This window comes from Osmerus mordax, chromosome 19, assembly GCF_038355195.1.
Source record: "Osmerus mordax isolate fOsmMor3 chromosome 19, fOsmMor3.pri, whole genome shotgun sequence".
NCBI classification, from domain to species: domain Eukaryota; kingdom Metazoa; phylum Chordata; class Actinopteri; order Osmeriformes; family Osmeridae; genus Osmerus; species Osmerus mordax.
In genome coordinates, this window is record NC_090068.1 from 1,987,374 (window position 1) to 1,993,373 (window position 6,000).

At 39.1% G+C, this 6,000-nt stretch overlaps 1 long non-coding RNA gene across 1 annotated transcript; it reads right to left on the reverse strand.

Annotated features, from left to right (window-relative positions):
• Positions 1 to 69: 69 nt before the first annotated feature.
• On the reverse strand, positions 70 to 1,115 carry LOC136962813 (uncharacterized). The gene is made up of 3 exons (XR_010878951.1): positions 992 to 1,115; positions 642 to 766; positions 70 to 196 (listed from the first exon to the last, which is right to left on the reverse strand). It is a non-coding gene; the product is annotated as an uncharacterized lncRNA (long non-coding RNA).
• Between the last annotated feature and the right edge of the window lie 4,885 nt (positions 1,116 to 6,000).

Below are 6,000 nucleotides of genomic sequence, written 5' to 3' on the forward strand. Positions count from 1 at the left end.
TCAAGTGAGCACTGGAGTGGACAAGCCCATTCTGTGTTACGGTTCTTGTAAAAAGTCAAGATGGACCTTTCCCTGTCCTCTTCTGTGTCTCTCACATCCATGTGAAGTCTCAGAGGCTTTCCTGTTTCGTGGGTACAGATTATGTGCTCTCTGAAACTTGTTGCAGCTTTTAGTGTATCCGATTCCATTTTCCACCCTGTAAATAGCAATTCAATATTGCGATTAGCTAATCATCCCCTTTAAAAATCTGTTTTACTTAATCAAATGTATGATACAACTATTTAAAATACCTGACTCCTTAAGAGCATCTACAGCCATGATCTCAGTCACCGCTTCAGTTTCCCTGGATGACACATGGTTTCCTGTGCCAAATCCTGGATTATACCTGACTGCCTGTCTGGGTAGTCTACCATCTGAAGCACTTGCTGACGCCTCAGACCTACTATCTGAACCACTCGCTGACACCTCAGAAGCCCTAACAAACAACTTGTTAGATATTCCTATTAATACATATTTTTTATAAATCCCACCCCAAAAGTCACAGAATTCAAAATCCTTTTAACAATAAAAAGGAAAGTTACACTTTCAATTTTCAAAACTAAACCATGTACTGTAAGAATAGACAAATGACAGACCAGTACCTCATGCAAGATTCACTGTGCATTTTTATCTCTACAAAAGGAAATTCCTGTCCGCAGCATACACACAGCTGAGGAGGTCCAGCCAGTCCAGTTTCTCTGCCAAGCTCAGCCTCATTTCTGGACTCCTATTAATTTGGATCATTACATTCAAACAAAAGAAGACCCAGGATTAATGTTACATTAAAACCAATGCTTCCTATATAATTAGCAGACCATACCTAAAAACAGTCTTTCACTGCACTATATGTGATTGTAGCAAACTAAGTAGGCACATGCCTAGATGCATAATAATAAAAATAATATACATTTTAATGCTGATTTATACAGCAGAAAGGTTAGTGAATGCTTACATGGTCTAGATTTAAGTTCCTTTGAAGTGGGCGGATAAAAATGGTGGCATTGCCAATCTGGGTCTGTGGGTCTTTGAGGAATTTTATATCGTAGCCTTTATTTGGACACGGTATTAACAGAAGCTGCCGGCTTCGTGTCCTTCCAGAAATTCTGAGTAATTCAAATCCTCCAGCACTTCTCAATTTAGGAAATGAGCATACAAAAATTCCATCAACTCATCTGTGCTGGTGTGATTACCTACAAGAAATAGGTAGAAAAATAGTTACATTATCAGTTATCCACTGACACTTCTGCATCACAAGAATTGATTCACAGCTTAAAAGGTTCAGTGGTGCGGGAAGTGTATGTGAAAGTAAATAGTGTAGTGTAATAATGACTAAATCTATAATATTCACACTTCCCAATTCTCACTACCAATTTCAAAGGGCTTTGACGTCTGGCAGTTAGACTATCTAACAACCTAAATATGGTTGAACTCGCCGAGCCCTGCCCTGGAAAGGTCATCCTTTTCTGCTTTGCTTGGAACCAAGCATGTGTTTTTTTCTCCAAGACAGCAGAAATTGTGTGTGCATGTAAGAGTCAGGTGGCTGAGCGGTGAGGGAATCGGGCTAGTAATCCGAAGGTTGCCAGTTCGATTCCGGGTCATGCCAACTGACGTTGTGTCCTTGGGCAAGGCACTTCACCCTACTTGCCTCGGGGGAATGTCCCTGTACTTACTGTAAGTCGCTCTGGATAAGAGCGTCTGCTAAATGACTAAATGTAAGAGACGTACTTCTTGAATTTCTGGAAGTTTGACGTCGTGTAGTTTGGCCTCGGTAGGGGCTAAACAGCCGTGCCACTTACGTGCAGCTTAATGAAAAAAAAAAAAAAACACAAGGTTGGACCTTCTGAGCATTACCTTATCAATTACTTTAGGGTTAAAGAATCCCTCCAGTAAATATTAACTTACCATCAACTGGGTGTCTAGGTGCAGCAAAAGATGAAGACGTGGAAGATGGTATGCTTGAACTTGCTGTTGTGACACAATAGAAATCACATAGAAATAATATGAATAAATAATGGAACAAATTGTATGCCACTTGCAAAACTTAATTGTTGATGCTAAATTTCAAAGGGAAGATTTATTGTTGGGTATTTCTGTGCAGTTATTTGGCTAATGTTCGTATCACTAATCTAGACAGCCAAAGGTGGTGGTGATGTTACCACATGAACGTACATTTATGCAGAAGTAACCCCAAACAAACTGACAAGCTAGGCTAGTGAATTTACCATCATGTGGGGGCACGTGAGACGATGGTGGCGGTACGATTTCGGTAGTACCTGCTACACAAACAGAAATAATTTAGATTTGCAACGTAAGTATACCTTCGCGTGCTAACTATCGATCTATTGAATACAGTATTGTTGTGTACATACATTTCTCCAAACGGTCTGCAGCCTCACGGAGCAACTCTGCTATCGACCGTCTTTCTTCCATCTCACAATGTCACTAGCCGTTCAGCAGAAGATTACAATGCCCGTGATCGTTGAATTCAGGTTGAAAAATGCGGAAGTGCTTACACTAGTTAGCTAGATTGAATCTATGGCTCTGGATTGATTGCAATGTCTGAACGTCAGTTTCCACGCCTACTGGCCTCCCCTCATTAGCATATTGGGAACAATGAATGAATGAATAATGAATGAATAAATGAATGAATAAATAAATACACAAATAAATACACAAATAAATACACAAATAAATACATAAATAAATGTAAATTATAAGTAACAATGAATAAATAAATGAATAAATAAATGAATACAAATAAATACATAAATAAATGTAAATTATAAGTAACTATTGATTGACAATTGTGCATTAATTAATACATGTATTAATTTATTTCTGTCTAAATGCATGGACGTGGACATTTATTTATTCATTCATTCATTTGTAAATATGGCAGGTTTGGTCCTCCATAGCAAACGCCCCGCAATTGCTTCCCGTTTTAAAGAAGTATCTGAAGCAGATAGAAGACGAATTGATGTTGTTGATATGTTGCCTTGGAGATGTAGTGAAGTCACCAGTGCAAGTGCAGCTGATTGCTCTGACAACATGGCGTCTGCTCCAGATTCGTCGTGTTTGATTTGGGATCTTCCCACGTATTGTTGTAGTATATAAGAAACCAAATGTTTACTCCTCGACAGGTCAGCAAACGTTTTGTCGCCTCGATTTGTTAAAACGATTTGTTTGTAAACCTCGACCTACTGTCTCGGTTAACAAACATTTTAACAAATCTCGGTTTACAAAGGTGTTTACAGACCTGTCAAGGAGTAAACATTTGCAGTTTGTTTGCATTTTTATTTAAGATCAAATGATCCTTGTCCATCTACTTAATTAGATTTTTTTCCCCACAAGTTAAGGGCGTTAACATGAGTATTGTTCCTTAACATTAGTCACTAACACTACATTAAAGTTACATTAACTACCATTACACAGCACTACCTACAGTAAAAACATTGTAAGCACATCAGAATGGCCAAGGAATTAAAAGGTAATAAGGGTTAGTGGCATATGTTATTACAAATGTGTAACAAGACACAGTATGGGTGAGGGGTATTAGAGGGGCAAGATTAATGTTGGCAACCACTTACCCCCTGAAAGCCCCAAATTCCCCATTTGAAGTTTCACTTGTGTAATAAGTTGTACCACTAAACCGTAAATGTAACTACATTGCAGTTTCCATGTACTACAAAGTTGTTGCTCCAGTTATTGCAATGTAGTCACAGGGTAGTTAATGCAATCTGACCGTAAACTGTTTTTAAGCCACCCCATTCATCCAGCCAAGCAAAGAAATTACTCTTTGTGTGGGGTGGTTGAGAAACCCACTAACGCATTCCAGAGTGGTGCCGCATGATCAGTTCTTGCTATTCTTTCTAATTGTGAGAAGTAAGATGATCAAAAGCTGTTAGCAGCTAAGGAATGCTGATCAAATCTTTTTGGTAGTAGTAATGTGCGAGCACTGTGATTGCTATTAGGGAGTCAGGTGGCTGAGCGGTTAGGAAAGCGGGCTAGTAATCTGAAGGTTGCCAGTTCGATTCCCGGCCGTGCAAATGACGTTGTGTCCTTGGGCAAGGCACTTCACCCTACTTGCCTCAGGGGAATGTCCCTGTACTTACTGTAAGCCGCTCTGGATAAGAGCATCTGCTAAATGTAAATGTGATATACAATTTAAGCTCTATATCTGCTGGCACACAGTATTCATCCCACATGCACTAACACAGCTTTTGGTAACAGTGATGGTGAAAGTAAAAGTTAGTCTTAGATGCTAACTTCCTTAGAAGACGACAAAGATGGCTGATAGGGCAAAAAACATAGCACTTTACTGATACTAGGACTGGTATACCTCAACATTCTCCACATTCTCCACAAACAATATGCAGCATGTGCTATTAACTCCTCTAATCATGTTCCTCAAAATCCACATTGTAAAAATCGTATTTGTGTAATTGCATGGCACAATTGCCTACGCATTTCCTAAGTATGCTTTAAAAATGTAATGAATTTGCTGCTCACACTATCCAAACACATCTTGGACTACATTGATAACCACTCCTCTCAGCACTATCCTGCCATAACTTTACACATATCACTGCTTTGTCAGCAAGCGCTGCATCTGTTCTAGTTGTAATGAAGCCAACACGTGATACAGTAGCATGGATATTTATGTGTCAAAGACTGTTCTCTGAGTGGGACACTAATGGGCAGGGGTCATGGATGACTTGGTCCATTCGATGTAGACTCCTTGCCCATTTTCCACTCCATCCCATCAATAATGTGAACTAGGCTGACAGCTTCTTGCACATTGCACTGTCTCTTAGCTTGAGGGATGTGAGATGGGTTAGTAGCAGATTATACAGTTATTTAAGACAATGAGAGCTGTCATTTTGCCTTATGAGAGAGAGAAACTGACATTTCTAGGCACAGAATGTGGACATGACGCCCAAGACAAGAACTGTAATAATGAGTCCTTATCTGTTTATATGTAAAAAGGTGCTAATATATATGAAAAGCCAAAATTGCCATTTATAATGAGGAGGTCCCAAAGGTTTGCAATGTATTGTATTGCTTTACAAAGGAGGAGGTTGTGGAGTTTTTTTTACATTTGTTGTTTTATGTGTTGAGCAAAGGAGACAAACCAGAATTGATTAAACTCGTGTAGCTACTAATATCCTCCAGAGCCTTCCCTAGTGTTAGGCAATGGGCATATAATAGGCATACTCATTGGCATGGTTTTCCATCAGATTTGTGATTAAAAGAAACATTTGAATGGAAATAGATTTTTATTATTCAATGGATTGAGTGTAAATTTTGAATTTGCCATGCCTAAGCAGTTCACGAGAGAAATTATGAATGCACTGCCAACAGGGACCTCTCTCTTCATTTTTTACAATTACCAGGTGGCCTCAAGAGATATTAAGGCAAATCATCATGGGGGGAAATACAAGCTCCATAATTCAGATTAACCAGCTCTTAATAATTAATTAAATCAGGGATGTAAGCCAAGTTTGCTGCTGGTGGAAGTGGGGTCTTTTATTTGTGTGGTGCTTTGAAAAAGCTATCAATCTCCCCTGGGTATCCCCTCTTATTCATCCTACTGCAAAAATGTACTGAACCCAGAGTGTGATGTGTCATCCATAAAACAGAACCAGTGCATCGTTTTAAAAGTATACTAAGTTTGATGGACAGATACTGATTGAATACATAATTGCAATATTTTGGGTTCATGAATCCTTGACTTCACATTGTAGTTGTATTATCATTAGTTACACTCTATGCTCTATTATTGAAAGACTAACAAGGCCGAGCAGCCAACAATGATGGTCATCATCAATTCTATATATAAACTCACGTTTCCCGTTCAGCGTACAGACTTGTTTGCATTACCAGAGCCTTGGGCCATGAAGCATTTGCCAGTAAAGGTTTCTAAAAAGGAAAAGACACAGAACAGCTCCCAGACGTTGTGAT